We start from the raw sequence: 27,515 nt of genomic DNA on the forward strand, positions 1-27,515 counted from the left end.
AAAGAGAGGCCCCACAGTCGGCAAATCTTTAACTAGCGTCCGTGAGCTGCGATTTTTCGGTTCCATGGCTCTCTTAAGAAGGAACAGCCTAGCAGACGATGGGCCCAGCTGAGCGCGGTTTGTGAGCATGCACTTCATCTCGACCTGTTTGCAACTTGGCTTCCGTCATGCGGCGCTGACGCATGAAACGTCGCAGCTCGCACACGCCATTTAAAGATTTGGCCGACTGTACGTTGTCGGGCCGGTTATGTTTCGTGTAGTTTTTCAATGCCGGCCAAGAATTATGCACCTCAGTAGAGCAAAAAAGGCAGTTACTTTTGAACTGGCGCCAGTAAAAGTCATGAAACGTCAAAATGACGAAAGCCCACCCAGCCACTTTGCCAGCCGGAAGCACGTGACAAAAATGAAAGCCAATATCAGACGAAGGTTCCGGCGAATTCGTGAATTCACTCAGTACTACGAAGTCTAGAATAAGCCCTTGCGTGTCTGACTGGGCGTGACAGTTTACAAAAGGCAGCGTTTGGCGGCACAATGGCGCCGGTTACAATGCCGCTAGAAGCCAACAGCGACCGTTAGGTGACCGGTAAAAAGCGCAAAGTCTCATGGGTGCAATGTTGTCACCCGCGGAGAGCTGCCACTTCCGCTTCGGGAGCTCTCCTGGCCTCCCGTACGCTGTCGGCTTGCACGGGCGTGTGTGCTTGTTGTTTATCTGCTTTCACCGGGAAAAAAAAAAACGCTCGTGCATCGGGAATTCCATAAATAACAACTATTGACCCTACTAGGGGTTTATCTGACACGTAAGCACCCTGTGACAAATAAACAATACGCACACACGCGCCTGACAGCCGCCGGCGCACGCAGGTGTATGGGAGGGAAGGAGATATCTCGAACCGGAAGTGGCGGTAGCAGACGACGTACCCATGAGCCTTTGCGCTTTTTACCGGTCACCTATTCGCCACTTTTGAGTTCGACGAGGATTTGCGCTTGAATACGTGCCTTCTTACAAGCAATAAAGGAGAACAATCGATATCCTGCTCACCAACGGCATAGTATTGTCTGCCTACCCGGTTTCCAACTGCCTGCCTTTGAGATACAGTAAATGCGCGTTAATTCAAACTGCAAGGAGACTACACCTCAGTTAGAAAAACTGAACGTTAGAACTAATGAAAGCCAAGTACGAAATCCGTACAACGCGACTGTAGAACCGTATTGTATGTCAGCAATTAAATTCTCGTAAAGGACGCGATTAACGCATGCCTTTTAGGCTTGACAGCGAGAGCCAGCTATTCTTGCTATAACTAGCGAATGTAGCGGAAGGGTTCCTTTTCGCGTACTCGAAAGTAGAAAAAAAAGACCGATGGCATTTCATACGGTCATTACTGCAGAGCGATGGGGTGCTTCGCACGCCACCTCCTCGTGGTCAGTGGCAGCGACAGTTAGGTTATACGCTCTGACCTCAGAAATGATGTCACCTGTCAGCACAGCCCACACCCTGAGCTCGTGTACACAAAGAGGTAGTCCGCAAAGAAGAAACTTATCCCAAAGCTCTCGCCATTGGCGTTTTAGATAGCTTTTACCAGACTTAACGTCTGTCTCCGTTTTTCTATCCTTTCGGGAGGCGACGCAGCCTTGTGTGAAGGCAGCGGGGCTGTTTCTCCGGCCGTGCACAACGCCCAATGCTGCCGGCGCGGTGGCCCGTAGATGACCAAGGCCCCTCAAGTTCGAATTAACGGCTTTTTCACTACATAGGCTTCAATGGAGACTTGGCTGGACCAAATTGTGAGTTCGATTGATCTATAAATTTCAATTTTTGACGTTCGAATTAACGAGCTTTCAATTAATACAAATAAACCGACATCAAAATATTGCTGCAGAATATAACGAACACATTCCAAGTGTGGATATCTAGGAAATCTATCGTCCTTTAAACGGATTTTTGAGCTTTAGTAATGGCTGTGACTGATTAGCTCCGGAGTGTTACGAAGAAAGGTAAAGAAAAAACGCACGTGCTTTCGAAAGTTTTGCATGACAGGCTCGAAATACTACGCGGTCCGTGAGCAGCACGGACATTGGAGGTCGTGCTTTAAGGCGCACAAGGCCCGTTTTCAAACGCGCAACTTCCTCTAAGTACAAAAATAAGTGGCAGATACGGTCGCCGTCTAAGGAGGCGAACGGCAATGTAACCAGAGCCATTGTGCAGCTAGGCCTACAGCTAAGCGTTGCCTTCTGATAACTGTCAACCAAGTCAGACACGCCAGCAGAGCAACGAATAAACATATCAGATAAGGCGGCGGGGGCGGTGCGCACGCAACCCCAGTACGCCTCTCGTTGCTTCCCGTCCCGCGATACAATTCTGCCGGCGGCGGTGTCATTGAGGCACCCTAATTCTACCACCACTCCTGTGCTCCGTTTACTTAAGCGCGGCTCTGTACATGCGGACACTGCCAAATGGCCCATTCAACGGAGGAAAAAATCGCTGTGGTACTTACCTTATTGTGTACATTGAAGCACGCTCGTACGCTAGTCCCGAAATAATAGTACACTCAGTGAAATGCCGAAATGGTGAAATTGGGCGATAATGCTTAGGTAGCAAAACTGATTTTTTTTTAGGATTTAATACGCCGAGGCTACCCCAGGGCTATCAGGGGCGCCGTAGTGGAGTTCTGCGGAGTAATGCTGGCGGTCTGCAGGGGATCTTTTAGATGTTCCGCGATCTCGAACATGAATGTTCACACTTTTCGCCCCCATCTGGACAGCAGCCACCGCGGCTGGGATCGAAGCCAAGCCCTTGGGCCCAGAAGCACAGCGCCTTAGCCACTGAGGCACCGCGGGGGATCACGCTTAGGTAGCAGGTTGAGGTTTTTTCGTTCGCACGTGGGATCATTTTTACATTTTCGCTTTTATGCAACAGAGAATTAGCTGGTGAAGATTTTTGGTACCCTCAACCATTTATTTTTTTCACTTTTACTAATCTATTCCTGCAGTAACTTTTGCCAGATTTTCTGCAATAAATTTCAATTCTCTGTGGTTACCAGCTTGACTGCGACAACCATGCATACCACGGATGGAAACCCTGCGTAGGATTTCATTACTAAGAGTTGAAGTGTGCAGTTTGTGTGGCAGCTCTTCAGGTCTTGCGCTGAGTGGGTCTACTTTAAAAATGTAGCGGCAAAGGAGCCCCAACGTAAACAACATCCGTTGAACAAAACTCCTCTTTCGAAATTTCGCGCGTACTGATGACTGCGAGGGTAGCTTCTGGGAAATACGTGGTGCTCACAGAGGTCCCCAGCTGAGAGTAAACGCTCCGAGCCACAGTTGCAATCGATAAATGCCAGCTGTTTTACCCGCAAATAACTACTGAAGGAACTGAAACTGGGGGGGGGGGGGGGGGGGGGTGAAGGATCGATTCACTTGAGTGGTGACGCCGTTACGAGGCCTGGCCAACCACCTTACCTTCACCGGAATAATTCACCTACCATGTTGGCGGGTGACGGTGAGCTCTAGACGGATGTGACATCACGTTCGCTGCCCAGATTTCACGCGCCGTTTGTTTACATTTTACCAAGTGCTGACTACACGGCGTACGCGCTGTAGAGTTTGGCGTAGTCATGTTTGACACAAGAATGCGTAAACTGGGGATCGTTTTCGCCCAGTCAATCTTCGTTCAAGAGCTCTAGCGTCTTCTGGCACTAGAGCATTGCAGTGAGCTGTGGATGCTGTGGACGTCCAAGTGTTCAGCAGCAGCCGAATCAGGTGAGCGCTCCTTTTTGGCCGGCTTGCCACCTGTTCGCATGCTTGCCACTGCAAAGGTATCTTCCTGATCGCGACTGTTAAAATTGCCACGTTTACAGAATTCGTAACGGTTTTGTCTCTCCGTCTTGCATTGTCGCTGTTTTGCATGCTCCGTTCGCGTCTATCGGCGTTCGCGAGCTGTTGATGGCTTGTTGCACGGCTCGGGAAAGCATTTGATCTCGTTGGCATACGAACCTTTGTCGCCCATGGTGTTTCGTTGTCTATTTTGGAATACCACTTGCCACCATGTAGGATTTTTTTAGGAAATGGGCTTCGCGCGAACCAATCTTATTGTGACATTCGACCTTGTAACGACAATGAACTTGTATTAATATGTATGCGTGAAGTTAGAGCTCGAAATAACGCCTCTGGCAAGGATTTGTGTGTACGTGTCGTTCGTGTGGTCGTTGTAACTCGTCGTATTAGCCCGTGTCACCCACTTACTGGAACTAATACTTTTGCTTACCAGGCATCCTGCCAAGGGGGGCTTCCTTCGTTATATATATTTTCATTTGTAATGGTAATGCCAATCGGTTTCCATAACAGATAGAAATGAGAGTGGGAACGATCGGGGTGACAACATAGGGCAGGAGCACTGCTTGTGCGGCCTTCTCTGTCATTTCCCCGCTTTTCATCAGTCGTAAAGTTTTTATTTACTACTGCACGAACGTTGTTTGATGGTTCTATTTCTTTCTCTTGCAGCATCTCCTGACTGCAGTCGCGGTGGCCTTAGCTTGTCTGCAGTCACTCATACTGCCACTCTAGTGGGGACTGATGTATGCGAGCCACTTGTCACAATCTAATGAGATTAGAGGCCCATGACTGGCCATCGATGGTGTACGTGTCCACCTCTGCGTTCTCACTGTGCGTACACTTAAAGCAAGGGTATTCTCTAACACGCTGGTTGATCGCCGTAAAGCCAGCAGCGTGTGCACTGCAAATGCCGACATCAAAACAAAACCAAATTGATCTACGGATTCATGCCAACCCAACCTATACAAGCCTTTCAGTGAGCATCAAATGATGAAAAGCTAGAGATATCCCACGCTAGGAATTGCGTTCTTTACCACTGTTTTTTTTTTTTGCTCTTACAAATTTAAAAAATGCGGCATCTGAAGTATTCATTTGTTTTATTTGACGAACAATGATGTTTGAAGCGTTGCAAGCTTGTATGACAGCTCTGCAAGCCTGGCATTAGTGCTAGAGAGCATGAATTTGATCTTTTAACCTGAATTTGTGGACACTCGTCAATTCGACACTGACTGCACACTTGTATTCTGGTGAATAAACACAAAATCTGAATACTTTGAGTCGAAATATACAGGAGTAAGTAGTATAAGCCCTATACATTACACAGCCTAGCTGTAGACTTCAAACTTAGACTTTTTGGGTTCACGTGGCAAGAATTGGCATAGCTTGGACTACCTAGGAAGGCTATTGTAGTAGAGGGCTATGGATTAATTCAGGCCAACAATGGATCTATGACGTGTGCTGAAATATTGGTGCACAGGACTTTTATTTTTTTCCCTTATCTGAAAAGGGGCCACTGACGCTGGAATGAGACCCGTATCCTCGGGCCAACAGGACACCAAGCAGCAAAAGCAGGTTCTGCCTAAACCAACGGTTTCGACTTTCACCAGAAGGGGCCCTATTCTCGACTGCACAAATTGCCGGCAATTCAGGCAATTTTCCGGAAGTCTTTTCTGATTGGCTTTCAATTTTGGTCATGTGCTTCCGGTTGACAAAGCGGTTGTGTGTGCTGTCGTCATTTTGACGTTTCATGTCGTCTGCGGACACCAGTTCTAAAGTTTGACTTATTTCTCGTTACTAAAGGCGCATAATTTTCTTGGCCGGCAATGAAAAACCAGACTAAATGCAGTGGACATGACAACGTAAGCCTGTATTTGCTATTCAACAACAATACCGCTTGTAATACACACCCCCTCTGTGATTGGCTGAGAAGGCCTGACGTAATTTAAACACTTGGCGGGAACGATTACGTCATGCATTGGCAACTTCAGCCTGCGTAAAAGTGACGTAATGCTACGTAACAGCTTGAAAATGGCGTCTGTTTTTGTCGCAAAATACAAGCAAAAGAGGGCAAACTATTGCCCCGGCTTACGGCGCCGCGAAATGTGCAGCAATTTGCAGCAGGCGCAGTTTCGCATGCGCGCTGTTTAAAGCCTGTTTCCTACCGAAACAAATTATAGTTTCAACTACTTCCAAGTCAGCGACCGTGGAACATACAAATAACATGCGGTATTTTGCTTTTATGTTTGGCAATGAAATAAAAATTATTTGTTTGGCGTAACCGCAACATAAGAGGGCAGTACAAGCCTCTCCATGACAAAGAGAACCCAATGCATGGAATTTGTCCATACTTGTCCTAGTAAGCTGTTGAGTCACATGATCGAACTCAAGAGAAAAATAACAATGAAAAGTGACTATTTAGTTCATTACAGCGCTGATTGCAGTCGAGCTTGACGAATGAGTCAATCGGCGACATCGGTGCGCTCCGCGGTTATCAGGCGTAGCGCTTCGCTGCTCTTATGTGTCATAGAAGCGATGGTCGCGGCCGTCTTTTTCTCTGATCACGCCATAAACTTGTAACATAGCAGCAGACGATGGCGTGGCGGCGGTGGCGGCAGGGAAGGTGATAACGCAACAAAGCTTGCATTGAAGCAGAGAGCCCAGCTATGTTAATAAAAGCGATTGAAAGAAATAAATAGATACGGTAAAAAAATTGTGTGATGTTCTTTAGCTCGACATCCGCCTTTCGCTCGCTTTTCGATCAACGTTACTCGATCGCCTTGTGGTGTTGGCGCCAAATTTGACCTCCAGAAATGTGTTTTTCTTGTCAGCCTCAGCTACCGTCTCAATTTTTATAGTACATGCCAAGTGTTTTTATAACTTTCTTGCACAATATTTGATACCTTGGTAGCGATCTTTATGAGTGACTCGTCAAATTACACTGCATGTCGTCATAGCTATAGGTGCAGCACGTCACTGATTGCTTACGTCGTGCTTACGCAAAAAAACATGGGCGAAATGCCGGCAATTTGTGCAGTCGAGAATAGGGCCCAAGGTCTGATAATGGTTCACACGGAGGAAACTGCACAATGCAGCTACAGTAAAAATTACAATTGAATGAACTCCTTCTTGTGTTCCTTTCACAATACAATGCGAGGCGAATATTGGAAATATTCTTCAACATTCCAGCAATCAACCGTACCCGCCGCGGTGGCTCAGTGGCTAAGGCGTTGCGCTGCTGAGCACGACGTCGCGGGTTAGATTCCCGGCCGCGGCGACCGCTTTTCTGATGGAGGCGAAAAGCAAAAACGCCCGTGTGTTCGACATTTCGGCGCACGTTAAAGATCCCCAGGTGGTCAAAATTAATCCGGAGCCCTCCACTACGGCACGCCTCATCGCCTTCGTCGGCGCGTTAAACCCTACAATCAATCCAACAATCGACCGAAGAAATTCACGGTTGAATGTCCGAGGCAGGGCTACCGGTAAAAATTCGCTTACTTTGCTTGCATTCTTTGTGTTCTTGTTTTATTTTAAAAAAAAACATTAGACACCACAGAAACCACGAAACAGAAAAGAAACAGTCCGAACAGATATTGTTGTCTCCGTTCATACTCTCTTGTGGTTCGTTGTTCTTGCGATGTTCGTTCTTTTCTTTTTGAAATGTTCCGACATGCGAGATCTTCCATTTTAGTTTAGTTTATATCTTTTCTCAAATGCCGCCTTGCTAAAGCAAACATTGTAGAGGCCATTTTGGTGGAAAAATAAAAATGTTTAGCATTTGTAAATGTATGCATCTGGCTTCTTTGTGTTACGTTTCTCACTGAAGCCAAGAAAACCACAAAGGCGTCATAAACGCCGCATAGTGTTTATTGACATGGCCTCATATCACTTAAAGAAAATGGAACAAGACACTAATAATACTGCGATAAAAGTGCCATGGATGCTTCCTGACTAAAAATACCTCATAAAATATTTAACATGCGCTTATCTGCCCCAGGATATGATTAAATACAAATTTTACATGTGCAACACTGAGAAAGTAATAAATTGAGAAACGTTATCTGGCCAGGTTGTTGGATAACAGCAAGTTTAGACTGGCAAAAGTCGAGGGTAATTTCGTGTGTTGAATGACGAGAATGCTTTCACAAGATGAGGAGGACCAAAGGGCGCTTCATTTCATTTCATTTATGGTATCTTCAATATCTGAAGGCATTACATAAGTGCTGCAAAAAATACTCAGTAACCGTGTATTATGTGATGTATACAAAAAATACACATTATACAGCAATAAGCACGCGCATGATAGTTTCGTGAACAACAAAATAAAAAAACGAGCGCTTGAACTGGGAATTAAAATCCAAGAACAGAAACTAAGTTGACGGAATAAATAATACATACAGTACGCTGCTATCACGTCTTTGGTTACTGCATGAAATTCAAGTAAGTTTCTAGCTTTTCCTGTAATGATGTCCGGTCAGTTATAAGAGTGTGCGGTCGGGTAGGTGATCCCAACCAACGCCGCCTGTATTAACATTGCCTGACGCGTCGCGCGCTTTTCAATGGGAAGGGTAGGGACGCTTAGTTCAGGCACTGATCCGCTATGTGGCGCGTGCCGGCGGACATCTCGCCTTACGTCACTGCTCGCGAGTCGCGAAGGCTGCACCCACTCCTACGACGTGTGTCTGTCAGTTTGCCTGTTAGGCTTCAAGGGCCGTTTCGCTTACATCTTAGCCGCGACGGGGCGCTAGTTCTGTGGCGCACTGGGGATCTCGTTCAACGTGTCGCTCGCTTCATACTTGCTGCATTTTTCCAAAGATAAAGACGGAGGCGGACTGAAATAGTGTAAGAACACACTGATTGTCGGGTAGACATATAACTAACAGAAAAACGATATTTTCGGATGGGGCAGCCATTATTTTACTGATATTTTTCTTTCTGGAGTATTTAGAGAAGAAAAAATTGCGTGCACGTTTTTTGTTCAGGCGCTCACTTCTACGATTACTTTCCAATAATATCACGTGCTTGTAAACTTAACAAAATTATAGGAAACAAAAGGATAAGCAGCTGGGATCCCGCCACAGTACAGTACAGTACAGTACAGTCCTCAATTTTAGAGGACTGTAAAACTGTACAGATCCTTCTACAGTACAGTCCTCAATTTTAGAAGTGCGTACCGATGCGGAGTGCGAACAGCGGGGTCAAAACAATACCTAAATGCGGAGGGGATAGAGGTGGGATGCCCCACTCAGAAAATTTCAGGGCCTATGATCCGAGTAGATAAGCGCGCAAAGCCGGCATACGCCTGCGGCAGCGCAAGGGATTTTGCTTCGTGACAAAGGAAGTTTTATCAGTGACAGACCAACACAGACAGGCATGGTGAAAAACAAGAAGGCGTAGGAGCGCCGCCTCGGGAACGCTAAACAAACTTTCCACTATTTTGCATAGTTGCCGAGAAGCGGCGCTGGCTGGCGGACACGAAAGCACGCTGGAAGGCTACGGAGCGGGGAAGGGTAGGAGAGAGCAACAGGAGAGTGGCTGTTTGGCCATTTTTCGCTCACGCGTTAGGCAATGTTTATACAGGCGGCGTTGTCCCAACGTTTAATTGTGTTGTGTCATTTGTACTGCCGGTCCTTGCGCATGCGCGCGCTCAGGGAGTGCCACTATCTGCCCTGTTCTCTGCTCGGCTATCGCTTATAAGCAGCCGCGCCTAACCTTCCCGGTTCTTCGACTAACATCAGCTGGCCAATAAACATGGTCTGCTCGTCCCGGTTGACTACTGCCTCCGTCTAGTCAAGAACACAGCAGTGGCGACGAGAAGGGGATTCCCGTAACCCTTGAGGCAGCCGGGTCGATACAGCGACATGGCTTCGCTTGGCCAGTTCGAGCGATTCGACGAAGACGAGGACGAGGACTTCGAATCATACGTGGAGCGGTTTGAACACTACGTCCGCACCGTGAAGGTGAGCGATGATTTCAAAGTCTCGGCATTCGGGACCTCCATGGGCAAGAAGACTTATCGCACGTTGAGGAGAAGGAATACAGTCAGCTCGTCATAGTTACGCCCCCAAGAGAATGGTGATTGCGGAACGGTTCCGGTTTAACCGCCGGTATCAGCACGAAGGTGAAAGTGTGGCTGCATTCGCCGTGGAATTAAAAAGGCAGGCGTAATCGTGTGAATTTGGGCCCTCTCTGGAAGAAGCGTTGCGGGACCGTTTTGTGGCCAGATTAAAAGGCCAACCGACCCAAGCGGAACTTATCAAGACGAGCACAAGAAGAGCACAGCATGCGACATTGCCAAAAGTTTTGAACTAGCTCGGGCCGAGACTAGGAAGTTTCGCCAGATACGAGGCAACTAAAGGAAGTGCGTGATGTTAGTCGCACGTACAGTCATGGACAATTCAAATGCAAACCGCGGAGCGCATGGCCGAAGATACCGGTGCCCCGGTGCCGTCACCTGGCAGAGGTCGTGGAAAACTCACGGACATGCGCAGTTGAGATGAAGGGAGTGAGGCTGCGTGTCCCACTCCGATATGTTGCCCTCTGCTCGCTCGCATGCTTGCTTTGTCGCCGCGCGGCAAGAGCGCTGAAAGCTGAGCTGTTAGCTAGGCCATAGCCTCCTTTATGCAGCGCAAGATAGTAGGCAACTGCGGTTACTCAGCGCTCGGCGCCCGCGATCGGCCGTTCCCCGCCTTTGCCAGCGTCACATAGCTGCGCGTGCGTGGCGCAGTGACTCGAACAAACGACGACCATTAGCCGCGTTTACATGAATGCGACAAGTGGCGCATCGCATCGCATCGCATCAATTTTCGAGCGCATCGCATCCATGTAAACGGGGCTAATGCGCTAGGAAAGCGCGTCGCATAAATGCGCCAGACCGGGGTGGATTGAGACGCGTAAGTCGACTTTCGAAGTGCATGTAAACGCGAGCGCATCGCATTAGAAATTATGTCGACAAGAAAAGTAAGCCCTGCAAACGCAGCTTTGCATTTAAAAAGGCCTAAATCGAGTGTAAAATGCCAGAAAATGCGAGTCGTGAAAAAAGAACAGAACCAGCCGTTCCGGAAGCTTTGGAAGCGCCAGAAACGCTGCTTTACCTTCGATGTGCGACACCGCACGCGTATGGCTCCACCATCGCACCAGGGGTAATGCGCTACATGTAAACGCTAGCGCATCGCATTACTTGTGATGCGCTAGGAAATCTGACGCGCTGCTATCGCATTCTGTCGCATTCATGTAAACGCGGCTTTTGGGACTGGCCCAAAGCCATGTTTAGTGCAGTCAGGAGTTGATCCTGAGGCGTCGCATGCATGGCACCGGCCAAAAGAAAATAAATTAGCCCATTGGCAATGACGTCGTAACTCGGTTTATTTCGGCCAGGTAGCAGCCGCACAGTGCCCAGACATACAATCGAAGCAAGTGCTTTGTGCCAACAACAACAAAAAGAAATGAGATGACGGTGAGCGACAACCCGAAAACTGCCAATTAGCCATAGCAGTATTCCAAAAACATGGTAAAAATGCAAGTGTCATGGCAAACAGTCGCCGGGATAGGCAGCAGCCCCTGGAAAACAAAGGCAGTGGCGGGATACTTTTTGAGACTTTTCAATACTTGGTGATGTCCCCCTTGGCAGACACAACAGCTGCCACACGTCGAGGACTGCTCTCGAAAAGGCGCGCCGCAAAGTCGGTAGCGCGGAGGCGCTGCCACTCCTCTTCGACAGCTTGCCACAACGCGTCACGCGAGCCGCCCTGTAGCTGCCGGCTGCTAAGGGACTTCCTAATTGCTCCCCACAGGATGGTGAGCGTTAAAATCCCCAGCCCAAATAACAGCATGATCGCGGTAGGAGCGAAGGATCTTACCTAACCACCCCAAAGCGGGTCTCGCCTTAGGAAGCCAATACGAATTCATGACAACTAGTGGGATAGAGCATCCAGGAAATTGAGTGATAGTAAGGACCGATTCCGACATAATAGAGTTGTATGCGGAAACATCTACCTGGTGAGTTGGTAATGTGCGGAGGACATATGATACAACATAGGTACGAGGATTGGGATAGCGGCGAGTCGGTATACTGGGCTGTATGAATGAATCGTACCCTGCAATGTTGTATACACCGTGGGTTTCCTGAAGGAGTATGATAGATGGAGGGTGTGGGAGGGATTGAAGGTAAAGCCTAAAAGCGGAGATTTTACGGCGGAGTCTGCGACAGTTCCATTGCACTATAAGTGGCGGAGCCATGTCCAGTTAACAGTATTTGTCGAGTCCGTAGATTGATCGAAGGTCACGTACCCTGTCCCTGACAGTCTCACGAACACCAGGTGAGGGTGAATGCCGGGCGGCAGGTCCAAGGCCGCGTAGCTAAGCGTGGGACGTGACAAGCCGCTGAAGGAGTTCATGTTGACGACGGAAGTGTTGCTCTTGTGCTTGGTAGTGCTTTTCTTGGGCTTGAAGAAGCGGTTGAAACAGTTGATGACTACACTCTTTGGTGTTAGAGGACTACCGCCAAACCCCCTGGACTCCTACCAGAGGAGTTCCTCAGGGATCTGTCCTTTCCCCTACTCTGTTCAATTTAGCACTTCGCCCCCTGCCTCGTATGCTACATTCCGTTCCTAATCTCTCGTTTGGACTGTACGCCGATGACATAACCCTTTGGTGTTCTACCGGCAGCCCAGCTGCACTGTCCGACACACTTCAGGCTGGAATTGATGCGGTCCACTCGTTCGGGTCAAGCGTAGGTCTCACACTATCTCCGCAGAAGTCTGAGTACCTTGTGGTCACTGATGAGCGTTTGCGGGCTAAAGCTAGCGACCAACGCTCTCAAGTAGAACTCGTGATTGATGACATTCCTCTTCCACGTAAGGCCTGGCTGCGCGTCCTCGGCTTCGACCTACAGGATAATGGGAAGGCCTTAAAGTGGCTCAATCGATGTAAGGCTCAAATTACCCAACTAACTCACATAATCGGCAGGCTGACCCGACGTCGCCAAGGCCTACGAGAACACGATATTACGCGACTTGTGAACTCTCTAATATATATTCGCGTTCTTTACGCACTGCCGTACGTAAAATTAACGTCATCGCAACGATCCCAGCTTGAGCGGCTCCTCCGGCCTGCCACCCGCCTGGCTCTAGGGGTACCTAGATATACCCCCCTCGATAAGTTGGAGGCTGCTCAGCCGTTCGCATCATTGTCAGATCAAGTTGATCTTCATTTGGCGGCACAACACACTCGTCTCCAGCTTACTTGGCATGGGCGTCTTCTCCTATCCTCACTTCATTACGACGTAGCTTCGTTACCCGAAATTACAGCGACATACCCCCCTTGGTATCCACTCCCTCGCATAAAAGTTCCTACCATTCCAATCAATGTATCCGCAACCTCGCATGCAGGACGTCGTCGAGCTCGAATATGCACTCTTCGCTACCGCTATGGTGATCTAGCAACAGTGACGTACACAGATGCCTCCTTCTCATCCAAAGACGCACGCGGGGTCACAGTAGTTGTTCCTCCTACCCACCCGCCCTTGCAGAAAAGATACTCGGCCGTTCCTTCCGTCCTGTCTCTAGAGGCTCAAGCAATAACTGACGCAATCTTATCGTTAGCCACTCCTGGTAACCACGTGATCCTCAGCGACAGTCAGGATGCTCTGCGCTTGTTCCAGGAGCAGACGCTTCCCATCAATATTATGCATGCACTCCACACTCATCTGGCCAAACACACTGGTACTAGCTACGTGCTGGACTGGGTTCCTGGTCACGCAGGCGTTCCGGGCAACGAGCTGGCGCATCAGCTCTCCCGTGCTCCGTCCCAACCGGGAGACTCGGAGACGCCCTGGCCAAATCCTTTCCACCCACCCACGCAAGCGCGACAAGCCCGTCTCCATCGACGCCAGACTGTGCATGCAACAGTTAATCAGGGATAGGCAGACTCTTCCGTCTCCCTCTCACCTGTTACCCCGGACAGATGCTTGTCTTATCCGGCAAGCGCAAACGGACAGCCTTCCAACTCCGCACGTACTGCATCGACTACAAGGCCATCGCAGCCCTGCGCGGTGCTCCAAGTGCTCTGGCTTTCCCAATACGCCGCATGTTCTTTGGGACTGTTCTGGTTCGCAACCATCACTCGCAATTCATCTTAAATCCCTTACACCTCCTCCCTCTTCTCTCCAAGACTGGCTCGTGCCACCGGAGGGAACAGACCGAGTGGCCTGGTGGCGAGCTTTGGTGGCTCACGTTCGTCAGGTTCTCCCGTCTGTATAGATAATTTTGTTCCTTTCAGAACCCCGGACTTTGGGGGTCTTTTTCTTTGTTTTTTGTGTGTCAATAAAGTTTACCAACAACAACAACAACGTTTTCAATTATATTCATGTCCGGCCCCTGCGGTGGCCACTCGATCACCATCCCGCCTCGCTCGTCCAGTAGGTGTTTTACTGACCAAGCCATGAGTATCGGGCTTCGGTCGTGCTACAAATAATACAGTCAATCCGCGAATGGACCATCGAGGGCGGAGGGTATCACCACGCTGTCAACGATGTCCTCGTAGGCAGCCGCGTTGAAGCGGCCCTCGATGCGAACTAACGGACCGAGGCCAAGGCTTGAAATCGCACCCCACACGCTAACGGCGCACCGGCCGCTACTTGAAATCCGCTGCAGGTTGCACGACTCGAATCTGAGGAAGAAAGAAATCGCAATAGGTTAGTGCCGAAATCGTTCGGACGTTTGTTTATCTCTGGGCCATTGTCGACAGATGCACCCGACGCATAATTTCGCTCGGGGAAAGGCAGTGCTGTAGGCAGCTAAATGACTGCATATACTCCGCCGTCTTTTTTACTCTTGTGAGTCACAAAAGAAACTAGGCGCCCAAGCTTGGGAGCGCAATAGTTCTGACTGCTGGCGAGGGCTACGCCGAACAAAGATATGAAATAACTGCACTACAAAACGCGTGGTGAGTTGCAAGAAACCTTCACGTAAACGAACATGCAAGCAACACGAACGCTTGTCGTGGGCTCGTTTGCCTTGTCTACCTTTTAATTATATTCGCACTATCGCTGTGTATTCTATTACAATTTGGTTTAAAAAAAGGAAAAACATTTGCATCACCAATACCTGGTGTTCAAGGCCTCCAAATGCGTTGGCGCTGGTCCCAACGGCTTGAAAATGTGGATTCGTCTGTGAAGAGAACACAGCTCCAGTCTTCCGCCATCCAGTTTGCGTGGTCTTCTGCGAAAAGCGGTCGCGCAAGCTTGTTCGCTTCGGATAGCTCGGGCTTTCTAGTAGGGACACCATTTCGTAGCCGCACATCACGTAAGCGGCGTCGAACAGTTTTCGTGCTTGCCAAAAGGTCGAGCTCACACTTGATTTGTGTAGACGTCAAGGAAGGCTTTACTGCCGCGGCGGACACGATTAGCATGTCTTGCTCACTTGTGGTAGCCCGTGGTCTGCGTCCTCGGGGAAGATTCTCGATCCGGCCCTCATCGCAGAACGCTTGCAGGATGCGATTCACGGTGCATAGTGGTCGTCCTGTGGCTTTTGCAAGATCGCGCTGCCTAATACCTTCTTGGAAGAGGTGGATCATACGCAGTCGGTCTTCCTCCGGAACGCTTGGCATGGTCGGTTTCAAATGAGGGCATTGCTGACGGCCTCTTCGCATTTTTATACAGTTTTGTTGACACGTCACCCTTTTCCTGGTGTCGCTGTTGTGTCAGCAAAACTGTATAAAATGCGAAGAGGCCGTCAGCGATGTTGTGTCCCATTGTTATGTGGCTGGCCAACACGAAGGTGGGAGAGAGTGCATTTGGACTTTTCGTATCGGGAGCAACAGTGGTTTCTCATGCTTGTGGACGCGCATTCAAAGTGGGTGGAAGTGTTTGTGATGAAAACGACGAACAGTGAAAAGACGGTGGATAAACTGCGTAGCGTGTTCGCTGCGTATGGATTCCCGGAAGTGGTGGTTACGGACAATGGCCCGAAGTATTTGCAACGTTTTAAAGCAAAGCTTTCTACCTCTACCCCCCAAGGGTTCTTTCGCGACCGTTGGTGTCACCAGAAAACTCCAGCGAACAAATAAAATAATTTACTGGCACCGCCGGGAATCGAACCTAGAACTAATAGACTAACAAAGCGAGAGCCCGTTGTCTTACCGATTCAGCTACGAGCCCACGCGAGCACGGGAAGACAATTGGTGTACTCACCAAGCACATCTACGGGTTTACCCCCTGCCTTCTCGGTGAATGCCATGTGAAAGCGTCACACGACCACTCACGCCCGTCTAGCAGCCCTGTGCGCACCTTGCTCATGTGCTAAGAGTTGCAAAAATTAAAGGAAGCTCACACCAATCCATGGAATTTCACTTCTAGTACGCCAATGTGCTAAATCCTGTGGCCTCCAGTGTTCACGTAAAAAATCACAGCTCCTTGTCATCCGCCCTCACGCCAAATCAAGGAATACATTCAAATACTCCTTGATGACCAGGCCATCACTCCAAACCCCAGCATCAAGATCCTGGGCCTACATTTCCAGGCCAACACCAAGAGTGACGTCTCCTTGCAGCGCCTCAAAAACAGCATTAATCTAATCATACACATGATCAGGCGAGTTGCCACCAAGAAGCGAGGCCTAAAAGAATCCGGTACCTTTCGATTAATTGAAGCTTTTGTCCTCTCGAGAGTTACTTACGACAAACCCCTATCTTCTTCTCGACGAGGAAGACATAGAGATTCTTTATATAATGATTAGAAAGGCGGTTGAGCGGGCCATTAGTCTTCTCATGAGTGCGTCCACACTGAGGCTGCTTAGCACGGGCTCCACAACACGGTGGAAGAGCTGATAGAAGGCCATCTTTCTAACCAGAAGGTCCGACTCAGAACTGCGGTGGGTAACCGCATGCTTCACCAGATTGGCTGGGCAGCCCAGAATGTCACTCCGCTTGACGTACTCCCCGACTCTTGGCGACTAAAACTAAAGATGCTCCCTTTGCTTAGAAATATGAACCCCTCACATGACGAGGGTCAACGAAAAGCACGGGCTCAAGCTCTATACACCACCCTCGGTGGGGCTCATGCAGTTACCTACACAGACTTCTCCTAGCATCGAGGGCAGCAACACGCCATCATCGTGGCTACCTCCAGAACCAAACTCATTTCGTGTACCTCGCTTAGGACCCAACAAATGACGGCAGCAGAAGAGGCACCCATCACCTTGGCTCTCACTCAACCAGGGGTTCGGAGGGTAGGCATCGATTGCCAGCAAGCCTACTCGAATTACCAGTCGGATTGGGTGTCCTGACCTGCACTGCGCGTGCTAAAAAACCACTCCCCAAACGGTTCCATTCAGCTCATCTGGACACCCCCTCACGCTTCAAAGGAGGGCAACAAATACGCCCACCCAACAAGCCTGCGCTTTTACCTCCGGTGCTATGGAGCTGCTTGAGGACAGTCACCTGCTTGTCACGTCCAGGGAGATAATCCAGCATTATCGCCTTCTGAGACAGACCGTACCTTCGCCTTACCCGGACCTTTCCAGAGAACAACAAACTACCCTACGGCTCATACAATCCGGGTTCCTTCCCACAGCCTACGCGTCGTCACGTAATGCATCCGAATCGCTACGACGCTGCATGTAAATTTTTCTCAGAAGTAGGAATACTCCGCCCCGTAACCGGGTTTTCGACTTTAGCCCTGAGCACCCTTCCTTCTTTCCGTCAACTACCCAACAACAGCAATGGGAGATGCTGCTGTCCAGGCCCTCTCTACCTACCCAGCTTCAGCGGGTGGACAGAACACAGGCCGCGCGGACTGCATGGGCCCCACAGAAGAAGGAATCACTCCCCAAGGCTGCACTCTGGGCCGTTCGTAAATCTGAACAGAAGTAATTCTTCCTCCTCCTTTTCAGCCGCAAGTCTCGTCGCCTCCGTCCGCGGCGCAGAGACGGAGAAGTCAGATCGTCTAACACCGGGTTGGAGCTTACTTTGATTTTATAAAAAAAAGTTTCCACTCTTGCTACACCAATACAACTCAACCACATACAGTTCATGCATCATGCATTGATTTACCTTACCAAGAATACCTCTTTGAAGTAATAAATGGTGTGGTTAAGTGCATTTCACTTTTCTCTGGTTTTACTATTTGTAGAGCGATGTGAGTGATTTTAAGTGACGTCGTATGAGTAATCGTTATGGGTGCCGGTTACAGCTTTGCTTTCTAACCACATTCACGGGGTGGATTGGCGCGCTTTTTTTTTAGCAGGAATGAAATTCGGCATGTGAAGTCACCTCCTTATCATCCAGCCTCAAACGGCAGTGCTGAACGATGTGTGCAAACCATAAAACGAGATCTCTTCAAGCAGGTCCTCCACAAGCAGAGGACTGGGGAAACAAAGACTCTCCAGCATCGCATTGACCAGTTCCTGTTCAGGTACCGCAATACCCCAACCGGTACTACAGATGAAACACCAGCGCAGCGGTTCTTGTCGTGGAAGCTGCGGACGCGGTTGAGCCTTTTGCATCCAAATATGGAGAAAATAATGACCGGAAAATTGGAACGAATAAGGGAGTTGGCGAACCAAACTCGAGGAGGCTGCAGAGAATTCAGTGAAGGCTCCCGGGTATTGGTTCAAGGCTTGCGCCTGGGTGACGCCCGATGGTTCGAAGCCATGAGGCCCCGGTACCATCAGGCCCCGGAATGTGAGCTTCCGGACGGCTGGAATCCCATTGCACACCAGCAAATCTCACTAGGGACTTCGGACGGCGCAAGCACCGCAGCTCCAGGGGAGCTCATGCCGCGGTCCCGGTTACAAAGGCGGTCCAGCCGGCCTCGAGTCAGCCCTCGACCGAGGACACCATGGCCCTACAGCCGGCTACGGGGAAGCCAATCGCGTCCCGTAACCCCACGTCCGGAGATCAGGCCTACGTGTCACGTCTTATCCATCCCGAAGCCCGCGCGTCAGAAACGGAGAGGTTCAAGGAGCCCCAACCAGTGCTCCGACGGAGCACTCGGAAACGACAGCCCCCGGAACGCTACAAGCCGTAGCCCCGATTAATGAACCTTGTGTTGGGGAAGGGATTTTGTGTCATTTGCACTGCCGGTCCTTGCGTATGCGGGCGCTCAGGGAGTGCCACTATCTGCCCTGTTCTCGGCTTCGGCTAACCCTTATAAACAGCCGCGCCTAACCTTCCGGGTTCTTCGACTAACATTTGCTGGCCAATAAACATGGTCTTCTCGTCCCGGTTGACTACTGCCTCCGTCTAGTCAAGAACACAACAAATTGCATGGCGTAAGATGGAGTCGTTCATAACGGATGTACGGGCGTTAATTCGTGCGATGGTGTTGGAATCGTCACTGCGGGATGAAGTTCTGTCCGGTGGCTTTAAAAGTTCGTGCCGTTACTGTGGATGAAAAAAGAAACTGTACAGGAGACATGGGCCTGAGATTCTGCTGCGTGGCGCGAGTAATGGCTGTTGGAGTGACTGTTTTAGGGCTGCGGAACGGATTTCTCCATAGATCTGCGAGGCTACAAAGCAAGCTTCGCTGTTTTGCACTGGTTTAAGTTCGCAATGGGATATGTCTGGGATGGATTACAGATGCGCCCCATGCGGATTCGACCTCTGCGCGAACATATGCTATGTATGCTAGTTTTTAATGTCAGGAGATGTAGATTTTCAATTACAACGGAGGAATTAATGTGTGCGCAGGGTGTATAAGCACGTGCTGCGCCAATGATGTGTACATGTGCACTTGATACTTGTATGGCGTGGCCATGTCGAGAGCAAGCGAATTGATGAAGGTGTGATTTCCAGCGGCCCGTTTACGGGAAAATGACATTGATATACATTTGGTAAGGTCTACGGCATCAACGATTCTTTGCACAATAGCGCAACGGCGTCGAGGTCTTACTGTAGTACTGTTTTCATTGTTTCTAAAGCAGAGTATAGCATAATTTAACAGCGCAGGGAACGAGACAAGGAGAAGGACACCGGAGGAGCGCTCACTAACAGCCGAATGTTTATTAATTAGCACAGAAGAAGACAGAGATGTGTTTATGCGTATTTTATGCGCGTTTGTGCATTCATGTGTTTTTGGTGCGCCCGCTTCTGTGTTTTCTGTTTTTCTGTCCTAATACACATTCATTGTTAGTCAGCGCTTGTCCCGGGTCTTTCTGCTCCTCGTCTCATTCCCTGCGCTGTTGAATCATGATTCTAAGCCAACTGGCACAAATGTCCCTTTTGCAGTAGAGTATCTGACTGTCTTATGCGAATAGCCTGAGGTTCTTTTGTATGTTTGTTGGCAGGTCATTCATGAATATTTAAAGTAGCAGAGGTGATAAGCCTGCGCCCTGGCAGACGCCTGATGATACGTTGGTTAACCTTAAGTCGTGATTATGAGCAGAGGTGAGTTGCTTACGATGGCTGGGTAAGTGCTCTATCGAGGAGACAATACTCGATGCAACATCCAGCGAACGAAGTTTACGGAGCGCGCGCTGCTAGGCAGTGCCTGCACATGCGGAGAGCCACATGGAAAAGCGGGAGTTGTTTGGTTGCAGCTCTGCTCTTCGCCGAGCTTCGCACTGCTGCCGTTCCTGCTTGTTTCGTCCAGCGCTTACCAGGAAGCCAAGGCGTTTTTGCCTGGCGCAGAACGTCCGGCGGCCTGGATTGATGCTTGTGCATTCAAAACTCATAAGAGGTGCTTAGCTGTCCTCGGAGTTTTCCTCTGACAACCACTTCATGGAGGGGTGCGCTCAATTAGCTTGTCCCATTGCGAAATCGCGCACCCCTCCGCCTAACGATGATGATGGTTGAACGCGAACCTTTCTCGTGAGAGATTCCCTGACTGTCGTCTGAGTTCGGACTTTGTCTCGCAGATGGCTTGGAGTTTGACTCATTCAGCTATCACTTTGAGTGCACTCAGTTTCTGCTTTTCATCTCCGCGTCTTTGACTGACCCTTCGCCATGAGATTTCGCATGAGGAAAGCTTGGAGTCCAACCATTGGCTTCTTTTCGCATTGGAGGGCATGATTTTTTCAAATTTTGCACGTCCATGCTCCCTCTCCGAATTCGAGCTGCTCCTACCCTGTCGGAATGACACAATCGGATAGACGTCATCACACGAGGGACCCACGTTTCGATTCCTACCATGGGAAGTGTTTTTAGGGGCTTCCACGATCGTCATCTTCCTCAGAGAAAGTTGGCGTTCCTGCCGTGCGTTTGGGGGTGCTCATGGGCGCAAGCAGTGAGACATAGAAGGGTTCGCTAGAAAAAAACAAACTCGGCGTGAACAGTGGAGGTTGCTTAGGCAGGGCTTTCGCAATATACGGGAAGTTGTTACCACACACCATTGGCGCCAAAATAGCCCCTACGCGTGTCTGCTGATGTTTACGACACGCGGCACGTAATGTCGTGAGATTTCGAGGCGAGGAACTGCCTGTAGCAGCAGCCTTGAGGCGGCGCTCGATGACACTCCCCAAAATCGATGATAGTGAGCGCTCAGCCAGCACCCACCACATAGCACGCCGACCGAAGCCAGCACGCAAGCCGGCAAAGCACTGGTGCTATTCACGGAGGCCCACTCGTGGTCTGCTGGCTGACAAAGCCGGAAAAACAAACCGCCACCCCGGCAGCCTGCCTGCTGACATTACTTTTCGCTAGCTGAGCACCAAGGGCGCCGTCTGTTCTTGCGTCCCCACAAATAGAGAACAGGCAAACACTGAAAGTTGGTGTTAACTCATCCATTCGTAAGCCCTTCGTTAAGTCATGCATTCGTAAGCCAGAAATCTTATGTTCGCGGCACTATTAAGACAAGCCTTGCAGCGTCGCGTTTACTTGTATGTTCGTTTGAATAATACCTATTGTTAAATGGGTGCGGTCGACTACCGACTGCGTGGTCAACAGTTATTACGTGTCTTGCATTTACGATTTTTATGCTACTAAAGTCTAAATACTTGTTATTCCACGAGTCATTTGCCCTGCACACTTAGCAAGAGGAGGTAGAGAAGCAAATTTTACTGAACATTCACGTGCGCAAAAAGACGACAACGGAAGAGAGCTCACGACACAAAGCACCAGTTTAAGTTATTTTTATTATAGATATCACCCGTTATAGAAGCGTCACTACGCACACACTAAAAATACGTAATAAAATTATTATATAGAATTATATGCATAGACACAAAGCATCCCTTCACATGTGCCTTGCGACACTTTTGGGGGTCACCAATTTTAAAATTGCATTACAAAGCCTCAGCTTGTCTCAGAAAATACCGTTCTGTTTCCGTGAATGTCAGGGAGTGCGCGCTAACATTAGTCACCAACACGTGCGATCTCCTGTGCCTATATTACCTCTCGGGTTATGGGGTTCGTGTTTCTGTCTATGATGCAGCACTTGTCTAACATGGAGGTGCAGCCACAGTCGCGACTGTGAATGGACTTATTGCCCAACATGGCGTTTCGCACAGTATCACGTGTTCACGGAGCTGATCATGTATACATCTCCTCGTGTGTCCCACGTGTTTCTTGCCGCATGCCAACTGGAGGACGTGTACAATGCCCATCACGCAATCCACAAACTTAACCTTGGGGTCAATTTCACATTCTTGTCTATATCAGAAAAGATGTGACGTTCGTTTCCCGCAGTCCGGTGCCGATCAGAAACCGAATAACCCGGGCTGCGGTTGATTTGGCAGGAGGCTCGCAGGGCGATGGTGTTAAAGCTCTCGGAGATGGTGACCGATTTCACGAACTCGAGGCCTGTGTATTTGACGAAAGAAAACGCAGAATTTATACACAACTATTTACGTTAGAGTAACTGGATACATGAGTAACAAAAAGAAGAAAATTCAAGCTGCAGTTAGACACTAGCTCTAAGTGCGCATAAGTCACTAAAAAGCCTCAAACTCCGTCTGGCTGTCCTATACGCCGAGTGTACGCAAACCACTCGAGCGGTGACGGCCGGGACTCTGTTCCCACCGCAGAGCCCGTCTAGGTAGCTGGTACCCAGCTGTACCCTTAACTTCCCACGCGATCCTCAACTTTACTCTGTCTTACGGAGCTCGCAAATCCCAGCCTACCATCAACGGTCGAGACTGCTTGTCTAGCCGGGAAATGTCTCGCCGAAAGCTCGGACAATAACGCTCATGTACGGCTAAGTTCTGCCTTAGAACACCTCGGTATCACTCTCTTTCTCGGACACGGCCCTACAGCATCCGTGCATGCGTAGGGGAGGGCCCAAATCCACGTAGACAGCTGTCACTCAGTCATTTGCCGAATAATCAATTAATTAGGCGTCACCGCTTGCCGGTCGAAAGCCTGTGCGCAGGCGAGTAAGCACGCTGCGGCAAGAACCGACTCCAAAGTGTCGGGGGGAAAGGGGGCGACTACCGAAGAACAACCGTTCGTACGATGGTGCGCAACCGAGTGGTCTTCCGGCAAAAGCCGCCGCTGCCGTGGGGAAGCGGCGGCCTTTGTCCCTGCGTCCAATTATCCTTCATTTGTCCGCTACGCCCACAATCCTCAGGTCTTTGCAGGGCGGTTGCCTTCGCAAAGGAACGTATTCCCGCGGCATTGTATCCACCCAGACAAGCCTTCTCCCGAACTCGCCGCAACGAATTGACGACGGGAACAGCCGTGCCTCCAGATAGCGCGACGGGGATCTGTCCTTCCGCATGCAAGGCGGAGGCGCCCTGCCCCTGACCTCGCGAATGTACCCTACAGTATCTTTTCTGTAGCTCATTTTACACGTGCTTGCAAGTTTCTGGGGTGCGGAAAAAAGACGATGAGCTAAAGATTTTTTTGTCGATGCCGTAAACAACGAGGTATAGATATGCCCTTGCGCAGTAGGCCAGCTGAGGGCGGTGTACCTGTCACGCGTGTCTCCAGATTTCTGAAGAAAAACAACCTACGCTTCTCGCCAGCCGATAAGGAGGTAGTTTCGATGGTTCTCCCGGTTCTCACTCTCCAAAAAGAGGCTTCGGAAGCCGTAAATAGTGTGTTTACGAGGCGGAACGATGTGTCAATACCGAAGGCAAAATCTTCAGCCAGGATGTCTCGTATGGAACTCAGCTTAGATAGTCTCATTAAAACCCTTGAAAAAAGTAAAGGCAGCAGTTGCAATTCTTATTTTCGTTTAAACCTCGCAAATTAAATAGGTATCTTCGGGTCATAATACCAAAGCAGGGTACCCGGAAAAAGCAGAGGCACGCTTTCTTCAAGACGAGCAAGAAATGCTTGACGTGGATGAGCCTTTTGTAATAAGTGGATCCAAAGTAGCCGCGTTTTTTTTAGAACAATAATGAGCATGTGTTGGCAGCGCTTAGAGTCGAAATTAAGGATTTGCACTACAGCTTTACTCAGGAACAGCTGTTTGTGTGTGTAGAAGAAAGCATCGACAGGTTTTGAATAGTAAAATTCCAAAACGCCGCTGGTTTGACAGCGAGTGGGTTTTAGTAAACTGCTCTCGCTCTATCTAAAGTCCACCTTCGTGCACTGGAGTGACCACACATCTTCAAACGTGGGGACTGTACATAGGTCCTTCTGTTGCACCAGCCCTCGGCAACAGTTTTTCTTGGGTCGTATGGGCAGGCTGCGGCGTCGCTGCAGCAAAGTGTGGACATTAAGAAGATATTTGTTTGTTGGTGATTACCTTGCTCTAGATGTCGGAGTTCGGTATGAACCAACTGTGTGTTCCACTTTTAGTGCTTTTAATTCATGCTTACAACCTCTCTGTTTGACGCATGAAATCATACAACAGAACACCATCATATCTTTTGATTTAAAGCTCCCCATTTCCAACAGTCACTCCTGCAAAGCTCTACTGCCGTTTTCTTGATTAAATTCGAAGGCTGGGAAGCAGGGATTACCAATGTTGCATTTATTGAATAGTATGAAAGGATCATGTTTTCATAAAATGACTAAAAGCCTCGGCATGCAAGTTGACCGCCTTAAACGAGCAGAATTCCCCGAGCATAATTTAACATCTGTGGCGCATGACATAATAAAAAACCGAGGAAGACTGCCTAAGACTAATGAAAACAAAGTACGCCGTGATTCCTTTCTAGAACGGTTGTCAGCAACAAATACAAGGTTCATTTGCAATTAGTCTGAGGAGATGCCAATGAAAAAATGTTTGCGTGTTATACAGTACGAAAATGACAAGGAAGAATACCAGGTTCAAGTACAATAAACAAATCATGTCAAGAACGAATACAAATTTCCGGTAAAATACAATGTCAAGTCATCACCCTTACATAAAATTGCACTCACATGGCATGCTATAAATGCAGAGTAATTTGCAATTCACTTATCTAGCCCGTCTCTATTGGCGTCTTCGTGAGCGTTGCAAGCGGTATTCTTCTCTTCGGGGCAATTCGTTAGCAATCGTGTCACGAAGCGGCTAACCTTTTTGTTCAGGCAGCCCCAGAAGAATATTAAAAGTTTCCTACGAGTCTGTTTCAAACAACCTGTAAGCCCGCTACAGTTATAGCCTCGTTAAAAATTTTTTTTTTCCGTTCCGGACGAGGGGACTCTGTGTCATCGTCGGCTTGCCAACACGAGCAATTGAAAGCCGCTTGGCACGAGAGTCGCTTGAGTGACGCCTCTTTGCGTTTCGATTTAACGCGTTCGCGCTACCGTACGGCATCGGTATTTCCCACAAACTGGACGGGCCGTGGCTGGTATGAGTTGAAGGCTTTCCCTGCAGCCATCCGACTTAGATGGTACGTCGATCGGCGGAGTGTAGTCAAAGGGCAGCCACCGCGAGTTGAACTTGCCCACATCGGGAAATTGGCGGTCAATCACCCATGCTACTTTGCATCGTCGCGCACCAGCGGTCTGCAAAATCCATTTGCTTTTGAGTCAGTCAGTCATTTGGTCGGTCGGTTGGTCGGTCGGTCGGTCGGTCGGTCAATGAATCAATCAGTGCTTTTACTTTGAGCATCAGTACAAGATATCGCAATAATGCTTGGGCCCATAGCCAAGGGCTTGTTGTGGACCCCACTTTGGAAATGCATTGTACCAAGCAGTCGTATCATTGATGATCAAAGTACTAAACATACTGAACTACATCCAAGTTATGTAGGCAGTAATTATAAATGCAGCACACTACACAAGGTGTAATCCCTATTTACAAAGTAAGGGCCGCAGTATTGGTGGTTGTACACAAATGGCCACACTGCTAAGAGAAAAAAACAGATATATGCACCTAATACGGGGACAATCTTGAGCACATAACAAAAAAAGGTTCTTGTGTTTCTTGCAGAAAGATGGATCATTCCTCAGATAAACAGAGATTTTATTCCATACTTTTTCAGAAACACTATATATCACTCACCGTACACAGAGTAAGGAGAGATTGAAATTTCTGAAGGTGAAGTTTCTTGTGGCCCGTAATGCACTGTTAAATACAGAAACAAAAAATGGGTGATTGTTTCCAACTAAGTGCCAGTACAGAGTGATGTTTTTTACTGTTTCCTTTGTGTTTACTTGGTTTTTTTGTGTTTATTCTAATTTGTTTGCCGAGAACCAGTTTGCTATCTAGCTATGTGTATTTTGTCCCGCAGTTCATTCTCCTTTTCAGCTGTGCATATGACAGCAGTGCCATCAGCATACATGACAATTTGAGAAAAAAGTAGTTTAGGCAAGTCGTTCATATAAAGGGTAAAAAGTAGGGGCCTAAGTACAGATCGCTTTGGGACTCTGGTGGCTATATATTGTAGTGAAGACGTTATATTGTTAGTGAACACTTTTTGCTGGCGGTTGGTGAGTTAAAAAATAAATGCAAGGTTTGCCTCGGAAGCCATTATTGTCAATTTTATTTAGCATATTATAGTGGTATCAAAATCTTTCTGCAGGTTCGAGAACACAGTCGAAGAAGCAGCTGCATGCATAGCGAGGGTCTCTGCTCTGGCATTCTTGGTGCCATAGCTCAGGAGGTTTCAACGATGAGGGTTCAACACATCACAAGGCAACATTAACAATCTCGTTTCATTAAAAAAAGAAGGCCATCCACCACATTGCAAACGCTTCTTATGACTAAACGTGCTTCCCCTGCAACACAGTTGCCAGTTTAATCTAACTACGCAATATAAGCACAGGTTAAAATATAATAATTAACTCTTCTTAAGAATATATAATCTCAGGACACCTCATGATTACCAATATGATGCTAGGAACAGACACCCATGGTTAGTACCTTTTTCTCGCACAAACCATGGTTTCGATGGACTAGACCAGCGCATGCTCACTTTCTTAGCACACCTTCAACGCCAGGGAATTCATTTGTGTACTAGTACTGGAAACGAGTTACAGGGAAATCTTATCTTGAATATAAAGTAATTGCGCCCGTTTTTTTTACATTTTAAATGTCGCACAAATTGCATGTTTATGTAGTATCTCCTTTTCAATGTACATGACTTTAATTACCTCATTTATGTTAGTGAAATAATTTTGTTGATACTTTGTTAATACCTCTATACTGAGTGACAAATATTTATTTTCGCGTCCCAGTATGTACACCTTCACTGTATATGTGAAATGTGAAATATGTTAGAATATTCTATCATACGCGTGTCCTTCTACATCTTTAGCATGAATTTGTTTCTTGTGTTTTTATGAATGTATACTACTATGAAACGCGTTGCTCACGCGTATTTTATGTTCATTTCAACCTTTTCTTGTTTTCCTCAGTGCCAAAAAATGGGCAGGAACCCCGT

The 27,515-nt window shown here is 48.5% G+C and overlaps 1 protein-coding gene across 2 annotated transcripts in view; it reads left to right on the forward strand.

The window, feature by feature from the left end:
- Positions 1–27,515, forward strand: part of LOC144180153 (uncharacterized) — a 164,628-nt gene that overhangs the window by 18,373 nt on the left and 118,740 nt on the right. Inside the window, exon 1 of one of the 2 annotated variants that reach the window (XM_077708547.1) lies at positions 9,176–9,782. The exons of the other annotated variant lie outside the window; for it this stretch is intronic. The gene's annotated coding sequence lies outside the window, so the exon portion shown is untranslated. Of the gene's footprint in view, positions 1–9,175; positions 9,783–27,515 lie in introns of those variants that run through there. 2 annotated transcript variants of the gene reach the window in all.

The sequence above is a fragment of the Haemaphysalis longicornis genome, unplaced genomic scaffold (assembly GCF_048455015.1).
Source record: "Haemaphysalis longicornis isolate Haplotype H1 unplaced genomic scaffold, Haemaphysalis longicornis Haplotype H1 scaffold_1, whole genome shotgun sequence".
NCBI lineage: Eukaryota > Metazoa > Arthropoda > Arachnida > Ixodida > Ixodidae > Haemaphysalis > Haemaphysalis longicornis.